The sequence below is a fragment of the Paramormyrops kingsleyae genome, chromosome 23, assembly GCF_048594095.1.
Source record: "Paramormyrops kingsleyae isolate MSU_618 chromosome 23, PKINGS_0.4, whole genome shotgun sequence".
In the NCBI taxonomy this organism is placed as follows: Eukaryota; Metazoa; Chordata; class Actinopteri; order Osteoglossiformes; family Mormyridae; genus Paramormyrops; species Paramormyrops kingsleyae.
The window spans coordinates 4,797,514-4,806,943 of NC_132819.1; positions in this window are offsets into that span (position 1 = coordinate 4,797,514).

Sequence of the window (9,430 nt, forward strand, 5' to 3'; positions counted from 1 at the left end):
TTGTAGTGTTACATTCTTTTTTCAGTAACTTCGCAATATTTGCGCAGAGTAGGCCTACTAGCAGCTGTATACAGTAGCTTAATTATGTGCAAAATTTTCCCCGAAAATTAATTACGACAATTTAAAACCTATAGGATGATGACAATCCCTTACAAATTACATGCAACATAGACGCTTCAGGTCAGGTTACACAAAATGGGAGGGGCTGGTGAGAGCAAAACGTGGGATAAATCAACTGTTTGGTTTCGTGGTTTATGAACGAACCGCAAAAAGCTGAAACTTCAAAAACCAATCAAAAAAAGGACGTTCAGTGGGTAGACATATTGTTCATAGCCGTCAACATAAAAATCAGAAGCAGGCGAGTGGCTAAATTATGGCTACTCCCCCCCTCTCTCCTTTTATCATTGACGCGTCTTCAATTCGTGTTCAGATGCGCCTTCTACTGGCAACTCGTGTTATGACAACTGCTGCTGCTGTCATGTTTGACAAATACTGAAGAAACCCGGCCATAATCACTTACATACATATTTCAATATTTATTACACAGCGCCTGCACAATACACAAAGTAAATTCCTGTTTCAGGCACAATAACAATTTCCCTATAACTCATTCAGGTTTTTAATTGTCATCTTCCGATGTTGAACATTTATATTATAAGCAGGTTTGCTATTAAAATGTACGTATGTCAGATGCTCCGAAACAGATTCTTGTATAAATAGAAATCTAGAATTTAATAATCTGAGCTGTTCGGATACCAAGATTACCAAAAAGATAAATCAATGTACAATTTAAAGGATAATTTTATTTAAGACAAAATATTCTTGTGGCCCAGGGGTCTATTTAATATAATTAGCCTATTTATTCCGTTTACGATTCACAAACTAAAACACCAAAATTTAGCTTCGGCGATCAGAAAGATTTATGCAAACCAAGCATACATCATTGGGCGGGAAAACGTATTATCTGCGAGGTAGGCTATTTGCGAATTTGAAGCACACGTTTTAATGCAGTGTTGGTGTCGAAATAAAGTTATGGCAGAATTATTTTTCGTCTGTGAGATAAAATCCGTGCCATACAAGATATTCATTAGATAAATATGAGTTTTTCAGGGTTCAATGCCTATCGTCGTATCGGCACTTGTAACCTTGTAGTTGATTGGTACGGTGTGAATCGTTCGTGAATCAGGATTTGTTTTTCCTTGTCAGTAACCAAAGAGGTCTGATTGAAGAGAAGTTAGTTAAAATCCCTGGTAAACACTACATATAATCCATGCCCACGGTTAAATGGATGAAATATAGTCTGCCAAATTTCAGCATGAAAATGATCATATGAGAAAATGTTTAGGCTTATTGAAAACGTACACCTACAGCTAAATAAAATACTTAATATATATATATATATATATATATATATATATATATATATATATATATATATATATATATTACAGAATGGCTAATAAAGTATTGCATCGGCATGGTATTTAAACGGCCATACAAGCACTAGGCCTATTTTACATACAGTACTTAGGTCATCATTACGCATTATTGTGAAAGTCTCTTGTGCACATTCTGACAGAAGTCCTTAACAGCAGGACTGGAAACTTTAAAGCACTTTAAAGCACTTTTTAATATCATTAAACACTAAATAATTGTATTTCTTTATTTTTGTCACTTAAGGGCCAAATGAAACGAAATGTCAAATTCAAACAATATTACAATCAGAGATGCAGTTTTCATTGCCAGCTATTTGCCCAGCCAATGACATAGAGCCTTAAATATGTTCTGCATATTCCCCGTATAGAACCTTTACATGTGATGCGCAAGCCTCATTAGGGACCAATGGTTTTACCCCTTTGATTCTGAGAACCCGGAATTCTTGTTTAGCTCTGTAGGACTGTTGAAAACCTAATGACCCTCCCCACACACAAAGGTGCAGGGTCTTGATGCATGCGTGTGATGGTTTTTGCACAGTTTCTCATCCAAACAAAGATGCTTTGTTTTCCCGCCTTTTCTGTGCATGTGCGTTGTGGAGGTCAAACCCTCCCTCGATTTACGGTCATTACCTCGATCTAGACCCAATTAAAAAAGAAAAACGCCTTAACGCCTAAGAACATCCTGTCACGAACTGCTTTGGTGCATTTGCGTGCCAGTCTACAATGGGGCAGTATATTTCTGCAGTAATGAGGCTCTCGCATGGCCTTTGATTGGCAGCAGAAAAATGACGTAACACATAAGCAGGATCACAGCCATGCAACTGACTAGTGGGCTTCGAAATGCGTTGAATCCTTCAGAAAACTCACATAAATTTAATCAATTAAGAATTTTCTTTTAATTAAAATGTCTTATTGTGTGACAGTTACACTTTCATACAAATCTCCTAATAATTACAGACATGCCTAAAAACCAAAACGCTCATGTTGTGGTAAAGCTTCTCAAAGCCATTTCAGGTTTTCACAGACCATAATTTCCATCGATTATTTCACCATCTCCTTAACTTTATCTAACATTGTAATAAAATACAACAATATTTACATAGTGAGATCACATTTCCAGCATTACAATGGAGATCTGCAGTTCATTGTTGTGACCTTTGTATGCAGATCTGAATCCAGTAAAAATGAGTGCAGCCATTTTCGATCTACATTAAAAGAAACAGAAATCTCTGTAGTCTTGTAAGTCAAAACCAATCATTTCAGTTTATCATCTAAATAATTATTTTTACTATTACCATATTTAGTATCAATTTACCATAGTATTAGGAGGCAAGTTATATATATATATATATATATATATATATATATATAGCAAGAGGATAATTTTATATATATATACACACACACACACACACGTGTGTGTATGTATGTATGTATATATCCAATAAGCCAACACACGATTTCTCTTTTTATAAAATCAGACAATGTATATTAAATTTTTTCATTCTGGCATATTCATTACTAATCTTAACAATGTGGGCTGCTAAAAATAAAAGGAGAGAAAATAGACACAATGCCAAATATCAGACGGTATTGAAATTAACCAAGCAAAGCATCTTTGTCACATGATGGAAAAAGATTACACCCATAAACGGGTAGGATTCAACAAGCAGGGTACAAAAAATATTGGGAGCACTGGGCACATGTACAGTAAGCCTGCTTGTGTGGTCAAGGGTGGATAATGAGAGGCGACAGGCAGCTGAAGGGCTGGTTATGGGTAATTGGCATAGAATCGTGGGAAAGCGTAAACAAACAGCTGCCGATGGCATTTTGTTGTCCCCTTCGCCCATTTCCCCTGAATAGGCGTTTACATGGGGCAAAGCTGGCAGCTGGGAGCGAGAAAAACAGGAGCGGAAGGGAGGAAGGAGGATTAGCCCTTTCTTCCCCCATTTGTCCGCATTACCGCGAATGACGAAGAAACACTCAAACGCATAAGACCATATATACAGCCGGCGCGAATCCCACGCTTTTGCTTTGTACCTATAGTCGGCCTTCAAGCAAATCTTCGGAGCTTTGTAATTAGTACAGCACCGATGGTACATAAACACAATGTTAGGGCCTATAAGATGAACTGGTTTTATTTTTTAATTGGTTCAGTTGCTTTTATATACATATCTTCTTCTGAGACACAGAACAACAGATCAAAGAAGGAATGAATTCCATTATGATTGGGAGGGGGGGCTCCCAGTAGGGTAGGTCAAGTGATTGCATCGATCAGGACGAATGGAGATACAGGGGACGTGTGAAGGCGCACAATTGTCAATAAAGGAGAAATTTGACCCTGTTCTTGGGGCTGGCTTTACTTCAGTCTGGTCTCTGAATAAAAGACCATGCAGGGTAGGAGGGTGTGAAGACAGGACAGACGTCAGATGAAGAGGACTTGACAGATTCCCAGTTCAATGAGTTTTGAAAATGAATGCAACAAGGGTGGTGCTATAAGGCCGTGAACTTGCTGTCCTGTGTCCCTTAATAGCCAGGGTACTAGCGCAGTTCTGAGATATTAAGGCCTGCAGGATACAGCCAATAATCAGAATGAATGGCTGTGATGCTCTTCGTATAAATACTCCCACTTATGCTTTTGGTGTGGCTAGCTTAAATATATATTTATGCAGCGGATCTGTGTGTGATGCAACTAATTATAGTTAAGAAAAGAATTCCTGTGTATTTATAGATGTAAGATTCAAAACACTCATTTAACCTAGTAATTAATATTACAAATATTCACAGTTGTTCGTTTTCCTTTCTCCCTTTATCGCTGTTCTATTAATATGTAGGCCTGACCAATAACACTTTACATTATAATACCAAAGTGGCTAAAACAAAACGATGTGGTTTGGTTAAAAACAGAAAAACAAAAACTGATATCCGCATCAATAATTTATGAACTATGTGATTAAAAGCAGTTTCAGTAGAAGCACTGCCACACTGGCAAAGTCTGCTTTTAAACCACGAACAACTGAAATTGGTTAAAATAAGTGCAAAGTACACATGACTAACATGGTCTAAGTCACTGCAGGATCTGCCAATGAATAAAACGGACAACAACGCATCCATGCAGACGCATTCAAGTGTGCGATACACTCAGTGTTATCCCAAGATCGATATACGACAGACACAGCTGAGGCCGGCCGAATGCATTGTCCGTCGTCTTAGATCTATGCAATTTCACTGCTGTGAGGTAGAGAGCACATTGTCTGGCCGTATTTCTTCTTGAAGAAATCTTTGTAAGAAGGCGCAATTAGGACAAAATTCAGTCAATGGGGGCAACCCGTTTTTCACATTGGGGGTGGTTTCAAAGCGTTTCTTAAAATTATTTACTCGCTCGACTGCAGCCCTTTCTTAGATGTTAATAATAGACTTGTCCATCAACGGTTTCACATCCGGAGTTAATTGGTACTGTGCAACGGGAGCCTTTCCTTCAGCACGACTTGAAGCCAAGGCGTCATTAGATCACTGGAATTGATCTTATCCCCACCTGCTCTCACCCGACACCCCCAAAGCCCAACCAATGACCAACCTGCACAAGTGGGCCCATTCACGACATGAAATATTAATCCATACGTGTTAATAACTAGCAGTTATTAGCTTAATAAACAAATTACACTATTCTCTTATCCCATCTACCACCAGAACATAATTCAGGCACTCTGTAAATTCAAACACAGAGAGACATTTTCCTCCAGACAGGACAGAACTTTTTTGGCACTGAAATTAATATAGGGCAGCCACTGTGTTGCATTTTCAAAACAATGTTTTGGGTGGGCATTTGGTGTATTTAGGTGCATTTGGCTGGATGCTGCAGTAAGGATCTTGAACTGGGGCAGGCAGACACGTCAGTCAGGATCTTGGCAGCAACCCAGTTCAATTCAAGCAAACCGCAGGCAGGCGAGATGGAAGGGTCACGTGACACGGGGCTGGAAAAGACAAGGCGCTGAGCTAAGAGGCTGCAATCAGCGGCGCTGCTGCCGCCAGACCTGGACCACAAGACGCGGCATGTAACGGATCAACAGGTGTGTCATTATAAGGGGAGATAAATCGCGCAAACCAGCCAGCAAGGGTGGTACTCTTCTATAAATATGCACAGCAACGTAATGTTACTGACGACCAATAGCAAAATTAGCTTACATTACACTGACATTGGCCTTTGACCTCGTAATCTCAGCCTGCATCGCATTTGCAAACAGTAAATAGTAGTTTAAAAAGCAGGGAAGTAAATCCCACCTTCATTGAGTGACGAAAGGAATCTCGTGAGTTATGATGAATTGGGATTACGCACAATTTTACTTTGTTACCGCATCTCCATCTCATTTCGCCTGCTCCCGTCGCACGACTCGGAACCTTAGAGGCAAACTAAACATTAGAGGAGTTTGAAAGAATCTTAATATTGACATTTAACACACCACATCCAATGCCTGTTACAGCATCTGATGCCTGCTTTCAGGAGGGAAATCAATTAAAAGCAGATTAAGATTCAAAGCGGGTTGCGCTCAGCCCCACAATTCGTACCGAGTTTAACGCAGCAGCACCACCTACTGGCGCACTTGTGTCATGACACGTGCTCTGGAACTCGATCACGCGCGGCTGGCCTCCCTTCAAACATGGTCGCTTCACATGCCCCGCGCTCGCTGCAAATGGCAGTCTATTCCCCAAGCACCTGGCCTACATTTCCCAGCGAGGGCTGGTGTCCCCATATCCCTGCCCAGAGGCCACTTCCTGCACGCTGCTGCGATGGTGGAGAAAGCAAGGCGCGAACACCCGCGACCACCCCCACCTCCGTCTTTCTCGTCCTCCTCGCCGCTACCCAGTTTCTGCCTCCGCTGCCGCTTAATTAACATGCAGTGTTGGCCCCCGTCTGCCTGGCACTCTCATTTTCTCCTAAGACAAAAGGAGATTGTGCAAGACCTTCCAGCTCGTATTGTGCGGCCTCGGGAAGTAGGATCTCTGCGGGTGTGTGTTTGTCTGTGTGTGTGTCTGCGTGTGAGTGCTTTCTGCTAGGCTGACGAGCGGGTGTTTCTGAAGGAGAATTGGGGGGTAAAAAAGTAAGAATGGGCCGGCGATTGGCGAGGGCAGAGGTCGCCCTGCGCAGGAAAGTCGTTGCTGCTTGTCGCTTTCTTTGCACGTTGGCACCCGGAGGAGGTGAGGAAGTACAAAGACTGCTTGTGCCTGGGGGAAGGAAGAGAGTGACAGGGTTTGTGGATGGGGTTATGGGGACAGGACGTCACTGGAATTCCCATCAGGCACTGGCACTGCTGCCAATGCAGTGCATTTCAGAGCGGGGGTGATGTGTGTGTGTGTGTGTGTGTGTGTGTGTGCGCGCGCATGGGGGGGGGGGGTTCCACACCACATCTACTCATCTCACCATTCGCTCCTCCCCTCCGCCCCCCCGACCCCGTTGTTCGTTTAGCCGTGATTTGTTACTCATTAATTAAGCCACCATCCCCCCTTTCCTTTTCAGTCATGCCATTTTGGTTTTTATCTTTTAGTTGGCATTTCAATACTCCCCAGAACAGGGTGATCTCATACGCAGGGAATTATCCCCTCCTCCCGAGGCCGGCGGGGTTATTAAGCACGGATGAACCAGTGTTTTTTTTCTGTCGCTCTGCCTATTCTTGACTTTTACTGAGGCGTGATGAAACGTGCCAACTGGTTTCCTGCACCCCAGTCATCGTAGCCATTACACTCGCCTCCACAGTTGGGTTACAGGTAGTAGGAAGCTCCTGATGAACAGACCGTGGGTTGGTCAGGGTGCAGAAAAGCAACAGTCAAGAGAGGCACCTATGAAGTATGGGACAGCAGCAGAGTCTGTTCAGCAGAGCTCAATGAACCAATGGGGAGCCACTGCAATGGTGACATCACCCCTTCAATCACGGCAGACATTTCATTGGTTCCTTGTTGCCTTACCTCTTTTTTTTGATTGCTACTGACAGGATTATCATTATTCTGACCTATTGTTCAGGACAAGACTTAGAGCATTTGTTTTAACACAACTCAAAGCAACTTATAACACAAGTCCCCAAATTTTCCAGCTTTTGTCATGCTTAGAACATGCTATGGACAAGTTTATACTATCACCTGTCTGTCCATTTTCCCACAACCGTCCATCACGCCAATCCTGGAGCCTATCCTAGGGATCACAGACTGCTGAGCCAGGAGGTACCCTGTATGGGATGCCAGTCCATCAAGATTCATGAATGCAGATCACAAGGAACAAACACAGTAATCCAGGAAAATACAATGACAGTTAAGGCACAAAAATGTTGCAAAATTACGTTTTATATTAATTCACAGACATTTTGTATGAATGCTGGTATAGGGGTGACTGTTATTGCACTGTGCCTGTTACATAATATTATACTTAATTCTCTTCTTAGTATTAGTGTTAAAACAGCGACACAAGGAGGCGTTTAAAGCTCCTCTGCAAGTCTAGCTTGATTTGGCTGAAGTCCACAGTGATGAAGTTGCTCAATACTATAAGGACGAGCACATGGATACCTGTCCACGGTCGTGCTCAGTCCATGAACCGGAGCAGTAGGTCTGCCTGCCTCACTGGCCGGAGGGAGGGGCCCGTGAAGCAGGTTGTGAGGGGAGGGAATTCGCTTTCACAAAGGAGCCTCTCAATCAGGACAGCCACCTTTCACTGGCCCTGGCCGGAAGAACAGCTCCAGGAGAAAGTGGGACTCAATTAAGAGTTCATAAAGACTGACCTCACTTGACCCCTCCTAGCCACAAGGTTACCCCCCCCCCCCCCCCAACCCAGCACAGAGACCCCCTCAGAGGCATGCAGTAGCTTACACACCCACCCCACACCATTGCCCTTCCCTCGTCCGGCTTTATGCCCCTCTAAAGAATACAGGCACCCCCACCCTACATGTCCACCAGCCCAGGTGATTCATTCAGCGGCTCCTGGTAATATCCTCCCTATTGCACCCCCTAGTGTACAGCTCTGGCAATACACACTAAGCCCACAGTCCACTACAACAAAAAGTGGAGTTTCTCCCCTTAGCCCAGGGATATGCGCTGCTGTCTAACCAATATCCCTCTCCCAGTGCCGTCTTAACCTAGCTGGCTGAACTACAAACCCAGAAACTGGTGATTTAACAACACGGACCTTTGTGAATGTCTGCATACATCACTTTTATCAAAGTATTTTAGTATCTTTACTGCATTTAGGCTGCTTAGCCAACGGCATACACCTCTCTGATTTAAATAGTCTATTTTGTATATGAAGATGATTACATTTAATCAGTTAACATGGCAGCTTCTAGGTTCAGTCAAATTCAAAGACAGTGGTTGCATTTTTAAAATAGGTGGTTCTTTCAGATTCAGTCATACTTAACCTGGAACATCACTCTGCACCTGCCCCGCCAAATGGCAGACTCCAATTGCCCCATTGGGTATAGTTGGAAACAGGGGTGTGTGTGTGTGTGTGTGTGTGTGTGTGGGGGGGGGGGGGCTAGATCTTTGCTGGAGTAAACTCTTAATCTCATTAGAGCAGGCCTGAGAGGGACTGAACAGAGGGCCATTGTCATGATAAGGCTGCTTGAGGTGTTGAGACCCTTCTGCAAATGATTCTGTAATGCCCCCCCCACCACCTTCTCGGATGTAAACTGGAAAAATAGCATGCTTGTGGACAGGACAGCATAGCAACCAGGACGCAGGAGATGGACAGCAGCGGTAATTCACACACGGCTGGCTCGTGTAAGAACAAGAAAACATCTTCAAATGCAGTCGGCCTGACATTTAAAAAAGAAGGCTTTATTTTAATTCGATATTCCACCAGAATGTTAACGTCTGGTTCACTCGCCCGAAATGGCACGTTGGAAGAACATTTCAGCTTTTCAACAACAACGTTTTTTCAATATAAACCTGACAGATTTTTATAACCTCAACCGTGTTTTTTAAAAAGGACACGTCCACGCTGATTTCTGTTACTG